The sequence below is a fragment of the Bos indicus genome, chromosome 19 (genome assembly GCF_029378745.1).
Source record: "Bos indicus isolate NIAB-ARS_2022 breed Sahiwal x Tharparkar chromosome 19, NIAB-ARS_B.indTharparkar_mat_pri_1.0, whole genome shotgun sequence".
Classification (NCBI taxonomy): Eukaryota; Metazoa; Chordata; class Mammalia; order Artiodactyla; family Bovidae; genus Bos; species Bos indicus.
The window spans coordinates 64,554,207-64,575,444 of record NC_091778.1 but is presented as its reverse complement, the minus strand read 5'-3'; the positions used below and the strand labels follow the sequence as shown (position 1 = coordinate 64,575,444).

Here is a 21,238-nt window from a genome sequence, read left to right as displayed (position 1 = left end):
GGCATGGACTCTGCACCCTCAGGAGCCAGACCCGAAACCAACCATGGACACATCGCTGAGACACCAGGGCACAGCCAGCATGCACAGCACACCACGCACAGAGCTGGGGCGAGGCGAGGCTGGGCTGCCTGCCAGGGGGAAGCGACACGGACAAGACCACGGGCTCAGAGTCAGACGACAGTAACCTTGGGCGGGGGGGGGAGGCTGTGACCAGAGAAGGGCGCTCCTGGGTGTCCGCTCATCATGTTCTGTTTCTTGATCTTTATGATTATTGTATACGTGTACACAATGTAATCCTTACTATGTAATTAAAGCTTGTCATTTTTCTTTATTTAAAAGAGAGTCTCCCAAACAAAGTAGAAGAGGACCTTCTTCTCTCAGGAAAGAAATGAATGGTTTCTACCCATGAAATCTCAATACCCAGGCTGCTCCCACCACCAAGCTTGACGACAACTCCGTTGAGCAGGGAATGGGGGCCACGGCACTCAGAAAGACCCCAGCACTGCAGTCACAGGTCACGGCTTCTGAGGAGCCCCAGCACCTGCTCACACTTCTCGGTTGTCCTGGGAGGATGCTCTTGGCCTGGTTGCTCTGGCACAGCTCCATTTCTGGGAGAGAAAGCAGAAGCGTGCAGAGAGGAAAGGTGGGTTCAGGCCAACCCACCTCCTTCTATGCAGACGATGCCAAGGGCCCTAAGAGAGGATGGTGAGGCAATGGAATCCAGCCTTCCCGCCTGAGGCCTGACCACACTAGGACCCACGTGTCTGGTGCCACCAAAAGCTTATGAACACCGAGGGAGTCTATCAACAGTCTATAATAAACTATATAGGAAGGCAATCCAAAGCTGAACAGATACATGAATATGTATAGGTGAAAAACATTTTGTACACCTTCAGCCCACATCACCCACCTTGTAGAAAACGTTACTACAATAAGAAATACAAGTTAATTTAATTTAAAAAAAATGAGACAAGTTTTTTGATGTTTATTCTGTCAAATTACACTCTTATTTACAACCCCAAAACAAGACTTCCAATAAAGTTCTCGTTCCAGGATAACCAGAGCAGCTCAGAGGAAATCCTTCCACCTTGTGGCCATTCCCCACAACAGCAACAGCAAAATGAAAATCATGGTTTATGGGCACTTAATAATCACTTAATAATTGTTTATGGGCACTTAATAATCTTCCCTGGTGACTCAGACAGTAAAGACTCTGCCAGCAATGCAGGAGACCCAGGTTCAATCCCTGGGTCAGGAAGATCCCCTGGAGGAGGAAATAGCAACCCACTCCAGTATTCTTGCCTGCAAAATCCCATGGATGGAGGAGCCTGGAGGACCCCCATACATGGGGTCACAAAGAGTCGGACACGACTGAGCAACTAACACACAATATGCACGACTGTGGACTGTGATGATAGGTACCCTCAAAAACACTCAGGAGGAACTAATCACACAAAGATGAAAAAAAGTGCAAACTATCAGAAGAAAATATCAGTAGGTAAACGCAATTTACAATGTTCAAAGAAAAAAAACTCATGAAAATTCGCACAATATGGGGAATTAGTAGAGGCAAAGACATCAAATTGACAATGAGGTATCACCTCAGGAATGTCAGCAGAGGCCATCACCAAAAAATGTGCAGACAAGAAATGCTAGAGTGGGGCTAGGGAAAGGGGATCCTTCCGTGGCGCTGGTGGGCTCTAACTGGTAACAGCCACTATCAGGACCACTATGGAAGTGCCTTTAGGGCGTCCCTGGAGGCTCCAGTGGCAAAGGATCAGCCTGCAAAGTGGAAAACCTGGGTTCAACCCCTGGGTCAGGAAGAACCCCTGGATAAGGGTATGGCTACCCACTTCCGTATTCTTCTTTTTTCCCAATTAATTTATTTTAATTAGAGGATAATTACTTTACAATATTGTGATGGGTTTTGCCATATATCAACATGAATCAGCCACAGGTATACTTATGCCCCCCCAATCCTGAACCCCCTTCCCATCTCCCTCCCCACCCCTTCCCTCTGGGTTGTTGCAGATCACCAGCTTTGGGTGCCCTGCTTCATGTACTGAATTTGTACTGGTCATCTACTTTGCATATGGAAATATACATGTTTCAATGCTATTCTCTCAAATCATCCCACTCTTGCCTTCTCCCACATAGTCTAAAAGTCTGTTCTTTATATCTGCGTCTCCTTTGCTGCCTTGCATGTAGGATCTTGGTACCGTCTTTCTAAATTCCATATACATGCATAAATATATAGTATTTGCCTTTCTCTTTCTGACTTACTTCACTCTGTATAACAGGTGCTAGGTTCATCCACCTCATTAGAACTGACTCAAATGTGTTCCTTTTTATAGCTGAGTAATATTCCATTGTGCATGTATACCACAACTTCTTTATCCATTCATCTGTCGGTGGACATCTAGCTTGCTTCCGTGTCCTAGCTGTTGTGAATAGTACTGCAGTGAAACTTGGGTGCCTATGTCTCTTTCATTTCTGGTTTCCTCAGGGTGTATGTCCAGCAGTGGGATTGCTGGGTCATATGGCATTTCTATTCCCAGTTTTTTAAGGAAGCTGCACACTGTTCTCCATAGTGCCTGTACCAGTTTGCATTTCCACCAACAGTGTAAAAGGATTCCCTTTTCTCCACACTCTCTCCAGCAATTATTGTTTGTAGACTTTTTGATGATGGCCATTCTGACTGGTGTGAGATGTTACCACATTGTGGTTTTGATTTGCATGTCTCTAATAATGAGTGAAGCTGAGCATCTTTTCATGTGTTTATTAGCCATCTATATGTCTTCTTTGGAGAAATGTCTGTCTAGGCCTTTTGCTCAAGTTTTGATTGGGTTGTCCACTTTTATAGTATTGAGCTGCCTGAACCACTTCTATATTTTGGAGATTAATTCTTTGTCAGTTGTTTTGTTTGCTATTATTTTCTCCCATTCTGAGGGCTGTCTTTTCATCTTATTTACAATTTCCTTTGTTTTACAAAAGCTCTTAAATTTAATTAGGCACCATTTGTTTATTTTTTTATTCATTTCCCTTACTCTGGGAGGTGGGTCATAGAGGATCTTGCTGTTATTTGTGTTGGAAAGGGTTCTGCCAATGTTTTCCTCTAAGAGTTTTATAGTTTCTGGTCTTCCACTTAAGTCTTTAATCCATTTTGAGTTTATTTCTGTGTATGGTGTTAGAAAGTGTTCTAGTTTCATTCTTTTACACGTTGTTTTTCAGTCTCTCAGTTGTGTCTGACTCTCTGCAACCCCATGGACTGCAGCATTCCAGGCTTCCCTGTCCTTCACCATCTCCTGGAGTTTTTGAAAACTCACATCCATTTAGTCAGTGATGCCACCCAACCATCTGGTCCTCTGTCGTCCCCATCTCCTCCTGCCTTCAGTCTCTCCCAGCATCAGGGTCTTTTCTAATGAGTTGGCTCTTCACATCAGGTGGCCAAAGCTTTGGAGCTTCAGTTTCAGCATCAGTCCTTCCAATGAATAGTCAGGATTGATTTCCTTTAGGATGGACTGGCTGGATCTTCTTGCACCCCAAAGGACTCTCAAGAGTCTTGTCTAATACCACAGTTCAAAAGCATCAATTCTTCGATGCTCAGCTTTCTTTATGTTTCAACTCTCATATCCATGCATGACTACTGGAAAAACCATAACTTTGACTGTACAGACCTTTGTCTTCTCTCCATTGTCTAAGATAAGGTGTCCATAAATGCATGGATTTATCTCTGGACTGTCTATTTTGTTCGAGTGATCTGTATTTCTGTCTTTGTGCCAGTACCATACTGTCTTGATGACTGTAGCTTTGTAGCATAGTCTGAAGTCAGGAAGATTGATTCCTCCAGTTCCATTCTTCTTTCTTAAAATTGCTTTGGCTATTTGGGGTCTTTTGTGTTTCCATACAAATTGTGAAATTAGTTGTTCTATTTCTGTGAAAAATACTGTTGGTAGCTTGAGAGGGATTCCCTTCTAGGCATGCTCTTCTCATGGGGCCATTCAAAATTGCCCAGGATTCAACAGCCACTCAGACCAAGAACGGATACTTCCTTCTGTGGAAGTTCAGGGGAAATCATCTGGCTAGGCTCTTGTTGAATTGGATACAGTGAAACCAGCAGAGCCGCCCACCAGAGACAGATGAGGAAATTCTGGTAGTTAGTAAGTCTGCACAGCAAACAGGGAGCCCTGGCTGTGCTTGGCAGCCCTCCTTCTGTTTTGATCCCCTTCCCAACATGTGAGTACCTTTGACCTCTGAGCGCAGCCCTCTGATCTATCTATTACAGGGGCCTTGTCAGGCTTTACAAATAGACAGGCAATAAAATGAATTTAACCCTGAAGCAAGCAGCTCAGCGAGGGAGATGAAAACATCAGAAGCCAAGCTGATGTTGTGGGGTGGGGGAGAGTGGCGGTTAGGAGGCTGAGTCCCACCGCGGCGGGTCCATACGGACCCACACAGACCTGCACCCCCAGGAGGAGCCGGCGCCCCCCCCCCCGCCCCGCCCCCCCGCCCCCCCTCTCCCCCCCCCCACACACACACTCCCCCCGGGGCGGCGCTCGCTGGGCAGAGGGAGGGCCCTGGTGAGCAGCGACCCTCCCTCGCCGTGCTCTTCAGCGCCCCGCCACAGGGGAGGGGGCCCGCAGCACAAGGGACGTGTCTGCAGCGCTTACTCGGCACGCGCGCACCAGAGGGCGGTCGGGGCTTGGACCGGGCGCCCCGGAGCGGGGTTCTGGGTGGGCACGGCCTCCCGGGGAGGGGCGGAGGGGCTGTTTGCCCCGCCCTCCCCTCCGGCACCTGCCATGCTAATTCGGGCCCTTATCTTTTGGTCCAAACAAGGATAAAAGGAGGGTGGCACCCCACTCCCTCCAAAGTCCTGCCCTTCCTGGGAGTTGAGTGCACACACAGTTTGTACGGTGGGTCCAGGTGTGAAGGCTCAGTTGCCCCCTTGGTTCCTGCCTGCTCTGTGTAGGGAATGCCCTCCACTCGGGAGAGCAGCTCCAGGCGAGTGGAAAGAAGGAAGAACTGGTGTAGGTTGGGGCTGGCGCTCCCGGTGAGGATGACTGGGGTAAATAACTGCCAGGGCCGCCAGTATCAGGGAACAAGCCGAGGATGTAGGGAGCCCAGGCTGCAGATCCGGGTCCACGTCACCCCCAGGTGGCTCTGGGTGGAGCTGAGAGGTCGCGGCCCTGGACTGCCAGCTGCCTGTCCGGAAACTGCCTCCTGGAGGGGTAGTGGGCTGGAGCTGAACTCGGCTGTCGCCCACACAAGCGGGGGCTAGAAACGTCATGCAGTTGCCTCCTGGGAGTGGCCGGACCCAAGGGACCCATGGGAAATATCCCCTGGCACTGCCATCCTGCTTAGGACAAGGCTCCGCGGCTGGAACCAAGGCCCCACAGCTGAGAGGCAGATGGAAGTTGGCACCCCTCACGCTGGGTCCGGAGGCGGACAGTCCAGGGCAGGTCCAGGAGGCTCCTGTCCCTGACACCCTTTCCTCCAAAGGAGGTGCCTCGTCCCCACGCGCAGGACAGAGAGAGAAGGAGGAGGATCTGCTTCTCTCTCCTAGGGCGGATTCTAGGGCTTGTGCAAACCACTCCCTTCCTGTCTGGAGGGAGAGCTTGGTCGCACAACCAGCCTCGCTAGGAGGTGGGAGCTCTGTAGTCCTGGGAGGGCACATGACCTGCTAAAGGTCGGCCTGAACTCTGGGAAGTGCACGAGACTGCTGGAGCCGCCTGGACGCCTTGGCCCCATCGCTTCCAATGTTCCTTCACAACCGCCTCACTCTGTACCTACAGGTCATGTTTTATGAGAGAGAAAGTTGCATGAAGTGAACCCTAATTCAGGAATCAGTTGAAAATCATGGGCTGCCGGGTGCCTTTCATGAGTTTTGCTTGCAGATTACTGGCGGGGTTGCCTTACTGAAGCTGGAACCTGGAGGCTTCCCTCAGCCCCCACAGAGCTCATGGGCCTCGGCAGCCGGAGGCGTCCTGTCCAGTGGAAGGCGCCTGTGTTCATTCCCTGCTCCTGGCTTCTCTGCTCCCTCAGTCAACAATGAGGTTGACCTGAGGCAGCCATGGCCCAGCCAGCCCGGCCCAAGGCTCATAGAGGAGCAGCCAGTCTCTTGAGCCCAGTGTCTGTCATGGGAGCCGACTGCCTTCCAGCCCTGAACTGAGGGGTGTTTCAGTTTGGAGACACAGAACACAAAGCACCAGCCGGGGTGGTCCTGGAAGAGAGGGGGCCAGCCCAGCGCCCACTCCCCAGCCTCAGTCCTGTGTGCGCCGGACACTCCAGCTTCGTCCTGCCCGGATGCCTATTCTCCAGTCCCTGTGGTCAAACCCGTACATGGGGACCCACTTCCTTCAAGCAGCTGCCCTGACCCCACCCCTGCAGGGAGCATGTACTGTGTGTCCTCCTTGGTCCCTGGATGGGTGACTGCACTGTCACTGGGTCCGTTTCATCTTCCCAGCTGGACTGGGACCTGCACGGTGGGCCTGCAGGGGGCGGCCACAGAGGACCCCAAAACCCCCGTGAGGAACTGGGACTCACAGGGAGGGGATGAGAGCTGCGGACAGACTTCAAGGAGTGCAGCACTGGTTAACCGCACACTGGGCTGCTTGGCGCAAAGAAAGCCAGAACTGGGAAGATAAAAGGTTACAGCAGGGCCCCTACCCCGTCCCAGACCTCTTGCTTCCCAGCCTGCTCTCTGGGCCTGGAGGACGGTCCTCTCCAACTGGTCTGGCGTGGACCCATGGGCAGCGTCACTGCATGGTGACAGCCGAGCACACAGGGCCCCCGGGCCACATGCAGCCGCCCAGGGCTTCCAGGGGGAAGCCCCGGACACAGACACACAGCCTCACCACCTAAAGTGGAAACACCTGGTTCCCGGGACTCTGGAACTTAGTATTTTAAAGGCCCTTTTTCTTGGCCCTCGCCCTTCTAGGTTGCTGTGTCTCCTCCTGACTCCTCCCCCTGGGACGTGTGGCTCACAGGAGCATCCCCAGGATGGGGCTGCTCCACCGCCCATTGTAAACAGGGGAACTCGCCATGGAAAGGCCCCCTGAGCGACAGTCAGGAGACAGCTGTGCAGGGACGGCCATGCCCACGCCGCCTTCTCTGCCTGCCCATGCCGCCTGGTTCACAGACTCTGTTCTCCTAGTAAGGGCCTCGGAGATCCCCTCGGTCCTTCTGAAGTGTTCTGGAACACAAGTGCAGGAAGCTAGCACACACTTTCCATATTCCGGTCCTGCAGTGCGGCTCAAGTCTTTCCCCTTCACGACCACACTGGCAGTGTCGGGAGTCACTGTGATAATTTTCTTAGATCGTTTTTCTGTTTAGTTGCTCTGATTAACTCCAAGGACCACATGCCTACACGCGTCTCTAACTGGAGCATGCACGGCCCCAGTTCCAGGCACGGGGGACGCAAAACAGAGTGTCTGTGATACAGCTTCCCGGGGCATCATGTTTATTCCCGGTGCTTTAGAAGGACCGTCCCCTCCTCTACTCACTTGGAAGAAAGGACAGGGAAGAGGTGGGGAGGGGAGAAGTGCTGCAGGAAAGGCCGTCCAGCCTCCCACAGTCCAGCCCCCACCCAGATGGGACCAAGGGGTGGGCTTGCATCAGGGTGGCCTTTCCTCTTGTCCCCAGGCAGTGCCAGGCCGACGTCCGAGCTGGCCAGGTATTTTGAATACGATGCTTCTGAAGGCCGTGGTGGTGTGGGACATCCTCCTGATTTGAATCTGGGGCAGAGAACACCCCCGTGTTCTCCTGGACCGTGTTCTCTCTCCCCAGGCATCAGGGTACACACAGCGGGCACTGCCTACACCGCCCCCAGGGTGCACCCAGCCCTGGCCTCCAGGGGCCCAGGGTTCAGCATCTTCCTGCCCTCCACTTCAATGCAGGGGGTGTGGCCTGACCTTCCTCCCTCGCTGGCCATGGGGAATTACCTTGGGCTCACTTTGTGATGAGGATTATGGCTGGGCAGTCTACAACATAAGTGCTTTAAAGTACAGTTCTAGAATCTCCCAGCCACCCCTACTGTCTCTGGCTGTGGCTGGAGCGGTGCTGGGACACTTGGGCTGCCCAACATTGGGGGAGCTTCTGGAGGGCGACACACCCAGGGCAGCCGGTTCCTCTGGGGCCCCAGGCCTGCTGGTAGAGGAGGAGCCCCAGGTTCTCACCAGGGCTGGGGGTGTGGGCCTCTGACCCCCCAGGTTGGTCCCCTTCCCCCTCACAAAACTGCACGGGGATAAGCGGTTCATCCTGGGCACCCACCTCAGGGCCCAAGAGGCTCAACCTGTGCTGAGGTCAGCAGAAGGGGAGGGCCTCAGGGTGACAGGATGACCCCCACCTGGGCTCCTATCCCCCTGTATATCCTGCATGCAGGACACATGCAGAGTCCCTTGTATGGCCCCACCCCAAGCCCATGGTCATCACCTGTCACCCCGGGAGTCCTCGTCACACGGCAGCTCACTGGATGGCCTGAGTGGCTCCTCCTGGTCCATGTTCACTCACGGATGCCTCATGGGTCACTTCAAGTGACCCCTTCATTGTTGGGGTCAATTATTATCATTGTTTCAGAGAGATTTTTCTATCTCAAGAGAGGGATAAAGTGGGAACATGGTGTTGCCCACGCAGGATCCGCTGCTGCAGCTCCCAGAAGTCCAGTCCCATGAAGGGCAGGGACCCAGGCCCCATGAGTACAGAACCACTCCCAGGCTCCACGCGTCTAGGTGAGTGGCCATCACAGAAGGTGCTGAGTGGGAAAGTCTGTGATTCTTATACTCAGCTCAGCATCAAGAAGTAGGGTCTCTGGCGTCAGGTCTCTTCTGCAGGCGACACCTTCTGGTGGCAGCACTGCCCAGCAGGCACCAGCTCCTGGGACAGGCTTTGGCCGCCTCATCTACCCGGTGGCCACCATGCAGTAAACAGTCAATCATGTCTTGTCCACTTACATACTCCGTGACAAGGAGTAACATTTATTCAGTGTCAAACACCTGGAGGAGCTTTCAAGACCCTGATGCTCTGGACTTTGCAAGAAAAGTCTCTGGAGGCTGAAGGAGTTCTGCTGACTCTTGTTAGTGGCCTTCCTGAAAAGAAGACCACCCTCATCATATTTACCTCAATAAGGTCATCAGCAAGTTCATCATTAGAAAGCTTGGGAGACCAGGAGACAGTGGGTTGACTTATTCAAAGCACTGAAGGAAAAAATAGTCAACCAAGAATCCTGTGGCTGGCAAAATAAGAGATTTCTTTAGCACTAGGCCTGTTTTGCATGAAGGACACTGGACAGTAACTCAAAAACAAGTGTATATAAGGGGAAAATAGGAAGTAACCACACAAGCCAAAAGAAAGATTGAGAAAAGATGTGAGATCTTAAGTTTACATCTCAGGCTGGTCCTCAGCTCGGAGACTGCCCACAACAATTAGAAGCACAAAAATAGTATCAGTAACTTTCACAAACAGCAAACCCTGGGGAAGAGGGGGAAACTTATTTCCAGAGTTACCACATTATTGCACTCAAAAGTCTAATTTTCATCAAAAACTATCACAAGGAAGAGGAGCAACATCAAAATGGTGGAACAGGAGATTTCTACTACCTTCCCCCAAAGAAAACCAATTTGGACGGCCACCCACAGACGAGACAGCCTTTGTGGGAAGCCCAGAGTCCAGGAGTGGGTGCCAGCACAAGGCTGGACGAAAACAATCAGATACTGGCTGCATTCAGCAGGGTGAGAGAAACAGCCTGAGTTTTCCATGTTGCCCCTCCCCCAAGGGGACAATTCAGGACTAAACTAGACCTTCCTGGTCTGAAAAGCCTGCATGGTAAGCACCCACCTGATGCCTCCCCCCGCACCCTTCCCTGTGGATGCGCTCACAGCCATGAGAATGCACTCAGGCAGTCAGGGAGCCTGAGCAGAAAACTGGGTCGGCAGGCCTAGGAGAAACCACAGAATGGACCACCGAGCAGGGCCCTAGGGAAAGCAAAGGGATACTGTCAGCCAGGCTCTGCAGGATCCAGAGAGGGCACCTGAGCTTCAGCGTTTGCCACAAGATGTGTGGGGCAGGCATCCCCACAGTAACGATGTGAGAATTCCTAGCACAGCCCACAGAGGGTGTTTCTCTCCTGAAGTCAGCCAATAAGGGCTGGAATAGGTCACTTCTCTTCAGATGTGAAGACAGCAACACAAGGCTTCAAGGAATATGAAATATCAAGATCAAGATATAAAATAAATAAGTCACAGGGAGGTAGTGTACAGCATAGGGAATACAGTCCATAAAATTGCCGTAACTTTTAATGACGACAAAAGGCTCCTGGACTTATCATTGTGATCAATTCATAATATATAAAAATGTTGACTCACTATGCTGTACACCCCAAACCAATATTGTATGTCAACTACACTTCCGTAAAAAAATCTTTAAAGAAATAAAATTTAAGGAAACATGACACCCTCAGTGGAACACAGTAACTGTCTAATAACTGACCGCAAAGAAATGGAAATCTGCAATTTACCCAATAAATAATTCAAAATAACTTTTAAGGAATCTCAGTGAGCTAAAAACCAGAGGATAATCACTAAAATTCAGCAAACAATACATGAACAAATGAGAAGTTCTGCAGGAAGAAAGAAATCATTTTAAAAAAGAATTATGTAGACATTCTCAGGCTGAAGAATACAATGGATGAAATTAAAAATGCAATGGACAACATCAACAGCTCAATGGATCGAGAGAAAGAACTCGTGAAGTAGTAGATAGGACCTTGAAATTATTCAACCAAAGGAGAAGAAAGATAAAAGAATGAAGAGTGAAAAAAAAAATCCTGTGAATCCTGTGAACAATCTAAGAAGTATCAGAGTCTCAGAAGAAGAGAGAGACAAGAGGTCAGAAAGTATATTTAAAGAAATAATGGCTGAAAACTTGCCAAGTCTGGGGAGAAATTTTGATATCTGAGTTTACAGAGCTAATAGGTCATCTGAAAATTTCAATACACAACAATCTTGTCCCTATTTTTTAACAATACTGTCTAAAATAAAAGATAGACTTTTAAAGCAACAACACAGAAAAAAAAGTCTATCTCATACAAGGGAACCCCTAGAACGCTATTAGCAGAGTTCTCAGCAGGAAGTTTTCAGGCCAAGAGAGTGGGATGATATAATATTAATAAACATTCTAAAAGAAGAAATACTGCCAACAAAGAATACTTTACTGTTGGGGGCCAGAGTGAGGTACTCCACCCGTGGCAAAGGTCATGAGGAAGGAGGCTCGACATACGCAAAGGCGGGATCGAGCCTCAGGAGTCCCCCTGGAAATCCTCAAGCATCTACCCCCATAACCAGAGCCTGCCTACTTTACTACTTTGTGCTCTCACCTACACCTCTGACTTTACAGGGGGCTGTCCCCCACCACCTCTTTCGGAGAAGGAGTTAACTTACAGCTCCAGTTAATAAAAACTCCCGGGTGTGACAAGAGTGTTTTAACCTACAAACTCCTCTGAAGGTTCTCTGGCCTGCCTGACAGGCTTGTCCAGCCACATATGATCGCTCACAGCCTCCCAACCGTGAGAGGCACGAGATGCTTTAAACCTTCTAAAAACAGGTTCCTTAGAAAAGTTAGAAAACTACTAGTTTAAGTATAATGGGCTGATTAGAAATTGTATTGGTGAAGGGTTTTTTCGTTTGTTGAGCCAATGTTTGTTGCTAAGTCTCCATATCCCCTGCCTGCCTCCCCTGCCTGCCGGGAGCCGGCGAGAGACATTCCGCTCGTGACAAAGGTCATGAGGAAGGAGGCTCGGCATACGAAAAGGCGGGATCGAGCCTCGGGAGTCTCCCCGGATATTCTCCAGTATCTTCCCCCAAAAAACCAGAGTCTGCCTACTTTACTGCTTTGTGCTCTCACCTCTGACTTTACTGGGGGCTGTCCCCTACCACCATCTCGCTCTCTCTGTCAAAGAGTTCAGCTCCAATTAATAAAGTTCCTGGGCAATTAGGAGTGTTTAAATCCAAACCCCTCAGATGGCTCTCTAACTCGCCTGACAAGTTTACCTGGACTCCTGCAGCTATGCATATGATTGTTTACAGTCTCCCAGCCTCCAGAGGCATGAGAAGCTTAAGATATTCAAATAGCTTAGAGCCTCTCAGAGAGTTAGAAACTGTCAGAATAAGACTAGTAAAGGATTTCATTGATGAGTCAATGTTTGTTGCCAAGTTTTCACATCCCCTGAATTGTATCCTTGAAGATGTATTAATTAATAGTTGGTATGTAGAAAAAATAAGTAGTGGCCTTGGTGTTAGTAACTTTAGATCCTTAAGGTAATAAATTCTTTCCTTTGTTGTAAACCCATTACACATCCACCCTATAGGAATGCAATTTTATCTTTGGAAGATGGCGCCAACCTTAAAATAATTACTCTTAGAGAAAATAAGTCTTTGTTGATAAGTCCTTGTCAAGAGTCATAAAATGTTAGTAGGCCTTCTGGCCAGAAGATGATGTAAATCACCTAAACCATTTGTATACGATAAATTTGCAGGAAAGAAACCCTGGTTTTTGATAAGAATCAAAGACTGCTGACTTTGCATCCCCTATAATCCTCTATGTGTAACTTAGGGTATATAAGCCCCTGTTGAAAATAAAGCTACGGGCCTTGCTCACCAGCGCTTGGTCTCCCCATGTCATTCTTTTCACATTCTGGCTGAAGTCTCCATCTGGAGCGCGGAACCCACCATGCTTACTAATTATGCCTGGGCTTCTAAGACCCACTCGAGAAGGTGTCTAGGGTGAGGCACCTTCCGCTATTCGAGAGGGCGCCTGCGGCCTACGTAAGTGGTGCAAACTTCTTGTCTTGAAGTTTTATTGGTCTCCCGCATAAACCAAGCTACTCAGCCTCTTTTCTCCACTGAATTTTCCTACTGAGCTATCCTCATTCTATTATTCTTTATATCTCTAATTAGCATATAAATAGTCACCTAGGCCGTCTCTCCTTCGAATACCCTGGATCAGCTGGGGCTGGTCCCTGGCACCTGCCCTTACACACATTAATGAATATATAGAAGAAATAAGTATTAACCTTTGATATAAATCACGTTAGACCTTAGGCTAAGTAAATTCTTTCCTTAACTAAAACCCACTATAGCCTCACCCTATAGGAATGTAACTTTATTTGGGTAGTGTCTGTTTTAAGAATAATCACCCCTGGAGAAATAAGTGTCCTGGTTGACTGACCACTGTCACAAGGAGAGGGTCATAAATTGTCAGCAGGCCCCCCTGGCCAGAAGATGATGTAACACCCCTAAGACCTCTGTATACATTTGTATGAAGCACCTGACTTTGATAAAAGTCAGGACTGCTGACCCTGCGTGACTTTTGCATAACATCTCAGTGTATAAAAGTAGACCACGGAAAATAAAGAATTGGGATCAGTTTCTCGAAATACTGGTCTCCCCATGTCGCTCTCTCTCTCTCACTCTGGCTGAGTCTCTATCTGGAGCGCGGAACCAGCCATGCTTACTAATTATGCCTGGGCTTCTAAGATCTGACCAGGGAGGCCTCAGTGTCTCCTCTCCTTCGGGAGAACGGAAGGACGCCTGCGGCCTACGTAAGTGGTGCAAACTTCTTGTCTTGAAGTTTTATTGGTCTCCCACGTAAACCAAGCTACTCAGCCTCTTTTCTCCACTGAATTTTCCTACTGAGCTATCCTCATCCTATTACTCTTTATATCTTTGATAAAATATTTAAATAAATAGGTCGCCGATGCCGTCCCCGCTTCGAATACCCTGGATCAGCGGGGCAGGACCCCGGCACTTTACCTGGTAAAGTGTTCTCTCAGAAATGAGGTAGAGGCTTTTCCAAACAAACAAAAGCAGAGGGAGTTCATTACCACTAAAAGCTGAAAGGAGTTCTTCAAGTTGCCTTGAAAGGGCATGATACTCATATGAAAACAGAGGATGCAAGTAGATAAAGATAAGCATGTAGTCAAATTCAGCATATGATGTTGAAGCTGAAACTCCAATACTTTGGCCACCTGATGCAAAGAGCTGACTCATTTGAAAAGACCCTGATGCTGGGGAAGATTGGGGGCAGGAGGAGAAGGGGACGACAGAGGATGAGATGGTTGGATGGCATCACCAACTCAATGGGCATGAGTTTGGGTAAATTCTGGGAGTTATTGATGGACAGGTAGGCCTGGCGTGCTGCAGTTCATGGGGTCACAAAGAGTCGGACGCAACTGAGCAACTGAACTGAACTGAATGCTGAATATGGTTGTGTGTTAATCATTTAACTCTAATATAAATATTAAAGGACAAAGGTAGTAAAAGTAACTATAGCTATAAAATTTGTTAATGAATACATGATATAAATAGAGGTAAATTGTGGCATCCAAAACATGAGGGGGGAGGTAGAGGTTTAATATACAATCAAAATTAAGTTATCAGCATAAAATAGATACATCTGTAAGGTGATTTATGTAAGCCTGGTGGCTCAGTGGTAAAGAACCTGCCTGTCAAAGCAGGAGACATGGATTCAATCCCTGATCCAGGAAGATCCCCTGGAGAAAGGAATGGCACTTCTCAGTAAAAACCCACTCCAGTATCCTTGCCTAGGAAATCCCATGGACAGAGGAACCTGGAAGGCTACCGTCCATGGGGTTACAAAGAAGTCAGATGACCTGGAGATATACTGGGCTATGGCTAATGGAAGTTCTTGACTTACATTCTTACTTATGACCTTACTAATAACTGATAGCTATATTTTCTATGTCACTTGCTTCAGAAAATTGTTTCTGATATTACCAAATACGTAACTGAGCCTCTGATAAAATGATGCGTGCATGCTAAGTCACTTCAGTTGTGTCCGAGTCTTTGTGACCCCATGGACCACGACCCGCCAGGCTCCTCTGTCCATGGGATTCTCCAGGTAAGAATTCTGCAGTGGGTTGCCAGACCCTTCTCCAGGGGATCTTTCGAACCCAGGGATCTAACCTGCACCTCTTATGTCTCCTGCATTGGCAGGTGGGTTCTTTACCACTAGCACCACCTGAGAAGTCCCATAAATTATCATATGATCCAATAATCCCACTACTGGACATATACCCTGAGAAAGCCATAATTGAAAAAGACAAATGTACCCCAATGTTAATTGCAGCATTATTTACAATAGCCAAGACACAGAAGCAACCTAGATATTCATCAACAGATGAATGGATAAAGAAGTTGTGGTACTATACACAATGGAATATTACTCAGCCATAAAAAAGAACACATGGGAGTCAGTTCTAATGAGGTAGATGAACCTAGAGCCTATTACACAGAATGAAGTCAGAAAGAGAAAAAGAAATATCATAAATTAATGCATATATATGGAATCTAGAAAGATGGTTCTGATGAACCTATTGGCAGGGCAACAATGGAGATGCACACACAGAGAACAGACTTGTGGACACCAGGAGGGAAGGCGAGGGAGGGATAATTCAGAGAGTAACACTGAAACACACAGCACCATATGTAAAATAGACAGCCAATGGGAATTTGCTGTAAGACTCAGTAAGCTCTAACTTGGTGCTCTGAGACAACCCCAGGATGGGATGGGATTGGAGGTGGGAGGTTAAAGGGAGGGGACGTGTGTATGCCTAGGGTTGATTCATGTTGATGTATGGCAGAAACCATCTCAGTATTGTAAAGCAATTACCTCCAATTAGAAATAAATTAAAATAAAAAGCATCTCTATTAACTCAATGTCCTCCAAAAAAGGGCGTCCCTGGTAGCTCAGACAGCAAAGAATCTGCCTGCAATGCAACGGACCCGGGTTCAATCCCTGGGTCAGGAAGATCCCCTGGAGAAGGAAATGGCAACCCACTCCAGTACTCTGGCCTGGAGAATTCCATACACACAGGAGCCTGGGTTCATGGGGTCGCAAAGAGTCAGACATTCCAGAGACAATGAACCAGTAGGTTACACATAGATGGCTAGAAAGAGATTTTTTAGGTGGGATTGGCTCACATGATGATGGAAGCTGAGAAGTCCCAGAAGCTGCCATGCCATCTGCAAGCTGGAGGCATGGGAAAGCCAGTGGTGTGGTTTCTCTCCAAACCTGGAGGCAGGAGAACGAGGGCAGTAGCAGCACAAGTCCCATTCTGAGCCTGAAGGCCTGAGAACCAGAACCAAAGGCAATTTTAGGAGACAGAAGTCCAGGCTCAGAAAACAAGCTCCATCCTCCACCCTGTCACCCCCCTAATCCTTCAATGCTCCTTCCCCCCACCCTGCCTTTTTGCTGTCTCCAGGCCCTCAGAGGACTGGGCAAAACCCTCACTGATGACCATGACCCTTTCCAGAGTCTCTGAATTCAAATGCTAATCTCTTATGGAAACAACCCCACAGACACACCCAGAATAGTTTTACCAGCCTTCTGGGCATCCCTTAGCCCAGTCAAGTAACCATCTCAGCACTGAACTCTGCAGTCTAGGTCCACTCCCTGCTGCCCACACTGCCCTGCTGGCCCAGCCCCCCCAACACTGCCCGCCTTCCTCCCTCTGGGGAGCCCCTTTTGGTCCATTTTCCTTTCTTCCTGGGCCTTTTCCTGACACCAGCATCCACCCCACTCTCCTCCATCTCCCTCCTTCTGTTACTGAATAACACAAGTCCCTGTGCCTAAACACAGTTCAGTTCAACTCAGTTGCTCAGTCGTGTCTGACTCTCTGCAACCCCATGGACTGCAGCACGCCAGGCTTCCCTCTTCATCACCAACTCCTGGAGCTTACTCAAACTCACGTCCATCGAGTCGGTGATGCCATCTAACCATCTCATCCTCTGTTGTCCCCTTCTCCTCCCACCTGCAATCTTTCCCAGCATCAGGGTCTTTTCCAATGGGTCAGTTCTTCGCATCAGGTGGCCAAAGTGTTTGGAGTTTCAGCTTCAGTATCAATCCTTCCAATGAATATTCAGGACTGATTTCCTTTCAGATGGACTGGTTGAATCTCCTTGCTGTTCAAGGTACTCTCAAGAGTCTTCTCCAACACCATAGTTCAAAAGCATCAATTCTTTGATGCTCAGCTTTCTTTATAGTCCAATTCTCACATCCATACATGACTACTGAAAAAACCATAGCTTTGACTAGATGGACCTTTGCCAGCAAAGTAATGTCTCTGCTTCTTATATGCTGTCTAGGTTAGTCATAGCTTTTCTTCCAAGAAGCAAGCGTCTTTTAATTTCATGGCTACAGTTACCATCTGCAGTGATTTTGGAGCCCAAAAAAATAAAGTCTGACACTGTTTCCACTATTTCCCCATCTATTTGCTATGAAGTGATGGGACCAGATGCCATGATCTTAGTTTTCTGAATGTTGAGTTTTAAGCCAGCTTTTTCACTCTCCTCTTTCACTTTCATCAAGAGGCTTTTTAGTTCTTCACTTTCTGCCATAAGAGTGGTGTCATCTGCATATCTAAGGTTATTGATATTTCTCCTGGCAATATTGATTTCAGCTTGTGCTTCATCCAGTCCAGCATTTCTCATGATGTACTCTGCATGTAAGTTAAATAAGCAGAGTGACAATATACAGCCTTGATGTACTCCTTTCCCAATTTAGAACTAGTCTGTTGTTCCATGTCCAGTTGTGTTTCTTCTTGATCTGCATACAGATTTCTCAGGAGGCAGGTGAGGTGGTCTGGTATTCCCATCTCTTTAAGAATTTTCCACAATTTGTTGTGATCCACACAAAGGCTTTGGCATAGTCAGTAAAGCAGAAGTAGATGTTTTTCTGGAACTCTCTTGCTTTTTCTATGATCCAGAGGATGTTGGCAACTTGATCTCTGGTTCCTCTGCCTTTTCTAAAACCAGCTTGAACATCTGGAAGTTCATAGTTCATGTACTGTTGAAGCCTGGCTGGGAGGATTTTGAGCATAATTTTGCTAGTGTGTGAGATGAGTGCAACTGTGCAGTAGTTTGAACATTCTTTGGCATTGCCTTCCTTTGGGATTGGAATGAAGACTGACCTTTTCCAGTCCTGTGGCCACTGCTGAGTTTTCCAGATTTGCTGGTATACTGAGTGCAGCACTTTCACAGCATCATCTTACTGTAAAGTTTAGTAAGGCCAAACAATACTAAAACATTGGAGTCAGGGGCAGAGAAAGGTTTGTTACAGGGCCATGCGAGCAGAGGGGTAGCTCATGCCCATAACCCCAAAGTTACTAAAAGTTTTCAGCAAGCCTCTTTAAAAGCAAAAGGTGAGGGAGGGGAGTGGTTAGTTGTTGAAGATTTCTTGCTGTCAGATCCTTTGTTCCTGAGGTCAGATCATGGTCTGGTAATGATGTTCCTGTAAATTGCTACCAAACGATGTTATTCTCTGTTCTGACAAGAAAGGGCAAGGTCCCAGGGCACAGCTGTCACCCTCCAGGGTCCTGGCCCTGGCTAAGAAGAGGCAGAGCTCAGCTCACAGCTCCCTCAGAGCCAGTCCCCATAGCCTGCCCAGCTATCATCACTGAGGCAGCCAGGCACCCAGCCCAGCTGGCCCTCAGCCACCCAAAGGGGGATAGACCAGGTCTCTCAGACTGCGACCCAGGCAGATGGCCACTGCTGCCAGCATGGAGGCAAGGTTTAGCACTCAAGGCCTCAGCCTCGGCTAGCGGGTGGTCTTAGCGAGGGCTCTGGAGTCCTGCAGGACACAATCCCCAGCCTGTTCTCTGGGGCCCGCAAGGCCAGGTGAGCTGGAGGGCTTCGGGGAGAAGGCCAGGATCCACCTCTTACCTCACTCTCCTCTACCTCAGGACCACCACTCGTCTGACTCCTCTAACTGTCACTCCTTAACCGACGGTTGCTTGTGGGCGGGGCTCACTGCTGCACTGCCCAATGACTGAGCAGGACTCTAATGGCAGCTCACTGACAGTTGGTTGCCAGTGGGCGCCATCCCCCAGGCATCAACCAATGGCTGAGCAGGACCTGCCCTAACGGTGCAGAGCGATGATACACAGCAATGGCTGCTCTGCTAAGGGCGGAGCTCACTGAGCTCTGCTACACTTCCCCCTGTCTTTTCTCCTCAGCTCCCCACCCCCAATCTGGACATTCAGGGGATGGAATGAGGACGCCATCACCCAGAAAAGCACACTGGCCAGTGGGAATTCGAACACCAACGGGGTGTCACAGGAGAGGGGCCGGTCTGGAGGTGCAGGGGCCTCTCTGAGGGGTGACGTGCAGGGGACACTGGAGAGGGGCAGGGCCTGGCTGTGGGAGGAAGAGGGGTTTCCCAGGAGAGAACTGGGGTCCAGGGAGGGCCCGGAGGGGAGAGGCTAGGAGGCGGGGAGAAAGCCCACCCCCCAGAGGGGACCTGACATGTGTGGGCTCAATCAGGAGACCCAGGTGGCAGGCTGTCCACACGGGCCAGAGTGCCAAAGGGCCGGTTGGGGATTTAACAGAAACGGCCTGGTACCTGGGGCGGGGCAACCCTCACCTGCCCTTCTGGAGACTGCCCTCAGCCTGCACAGGCCAGTCAGTGTGTGGTTTCCTGGATGATGCAGCTCCTGTGGAGCCTGTGAGATGACACTGAGCTGGGAGCGGGGGAGATGCCACCCAGGACCTGCAGGGAGCGTCCAGCTCTGCAGGAACACCTTGACAGCTCTGGCAGATGGAGGCTCCCACCCTGACTCCACCCCCACGCTTCCTGCCCTACTCGAGCCCTACTGCCCCCCTGCTGGGCCCCCCAGAACTAGTCACCCTCCCACTGCCTGCACCCTGGGCCAACTCTCATTCCACAATAAGGAAAGCCCAACCATATGATTTGGGGCATTGGGTATTATATCAATTTTCCAGTAGAATCTATGCCACAGTAGAGGACCTGGTTTCCCTGAGGGCCAGCTGTCAGGAGGGGTCCCATGGAACTTTCTGTGTTTGGGGAAACATCATTGTTACACCGAGGATGACCCACAGTCTGGCTCTGCTGGAGCCCCTTACGGAGATGAAAGCCAGCCACTCATCTCGGCATAGTAAGTGAAGTCAGTCAGAGAGAGAAAGACAAATATCATGACATATCACTGAAAACGGGTTTATAAATTCATACAAATGAACTCATTTACACAGCAGAAACAGACTCACAAAGTTAGAAAATCAACTTAGGTTTATTCAAAAAAGTATTATGTGTGTGTAACTTGCTCACTCCTGTCCAACTCTTTGCAACACCATGGACTGTAGCCCGTCAGGCCCCTCTGTCCATGGAATTTTCCAGGCAAGAATTCTGGAGTGATTGCCATTTCCATCTGCAGGTGATCTTCCTGACCCAGGGATTGAACCTGGGTCTCCTGCATTGCAGGCAGACTCTTTACCATCTGAGTATTAAGGACGAGGGATACATGAGGACTTTGAAATTAATATATACACATTAATATATATCCAAAAGATAATGAAAAAGAACCTACTGAGTAGCACAGGGAAGTCTACTGAATACACTGTAAAAACCTCTATGGGAAAAAGAAACTGAAAAAGAATAGATATATATCTATGGATAAATGAAGGGGGTCCCTGTACACCTGCCTCCAAAAAACACAAGGAAATCAAGTCTAATATAAAATGACAATGAAATTACCAAAAAAAAAAAAACTATGGGACATGAGAGTTCGACTGTGAAGAAGGCTGAGCGCCGAAGAATTGATGCTTCTGAACTGTGGTGTTGGAGAAGACTCTTGAGAGTCCCTTGGACTACAAGGAGATCCAACCAGTCCATTCTGAAGGAGATCAGCCCTGGGATTTCTTTGGAAGGAATGATGCTAAAGCTGAAACTCCACTACTTTGGCCACCTGATGTGAAGAGTTGACTCATTGGAAAAGACTCTGATGCTGGGAGGGATTGGGGGCAGGAGGAGAAGGGGACGACAGAGGATGAGATGGCTGGACGGCATCACTGACTCGATGGACGTGAGTCTGAATGAACTCTGGGAGTTAGTGATGGACAGGGAGGCCTGGCGTGCTGCGATTCATGGGGTCGCAAGGAGTCAGACAGGACTGAGCGACTGAACTGAACTGAACTGAACTGATGGGACATAAAGAAATGCTGACACCTTGTGGCCATTTCCCATAACAACAACTTTAAAAGCTGTGCTGATGGGCACTGAAGATTCACAAGGCCTGTGGGGCTCTAAGTAAAAAACACCTGCCCTCAAATAATGTCATAGGCGGAGTCACCAAAAAAGAATTGAAAATTAGGCAATCCTTCAAGAAGCCAAGGTCAAAAGGTACGTTTAACTTACACCCTTTGAAGAAAAAGCA

The 21,238-nt window shown here is 48.9% G+C and overlaps 1 long non-coding RNA gene across 1 annotated transcript; it reads right to left on the bottom strand.

Annotated features, from left to right (window-relative positions):
• Positions 1 to 4,692: 4,692 nt before the first annotated feature.
• Positions 4,693 to 19,152, bottom strand: LOC139177674 (uncharacterized). Its single transcript, XR_011562218.1, has 3 exons — positions 18,732 to 19,152; positions 15,993 to 16,140; positions 4,693 to 9,083 (listed from the first exon to the last, which is right to left on the bottom strand). It is a non-coding gene; the product is annotated as an uncharacterized lncRNA (long non-coding RNA).
• Between the last annotated feature and the right edge of the window lie 2,086 nt (positions 19,153 to 21,238).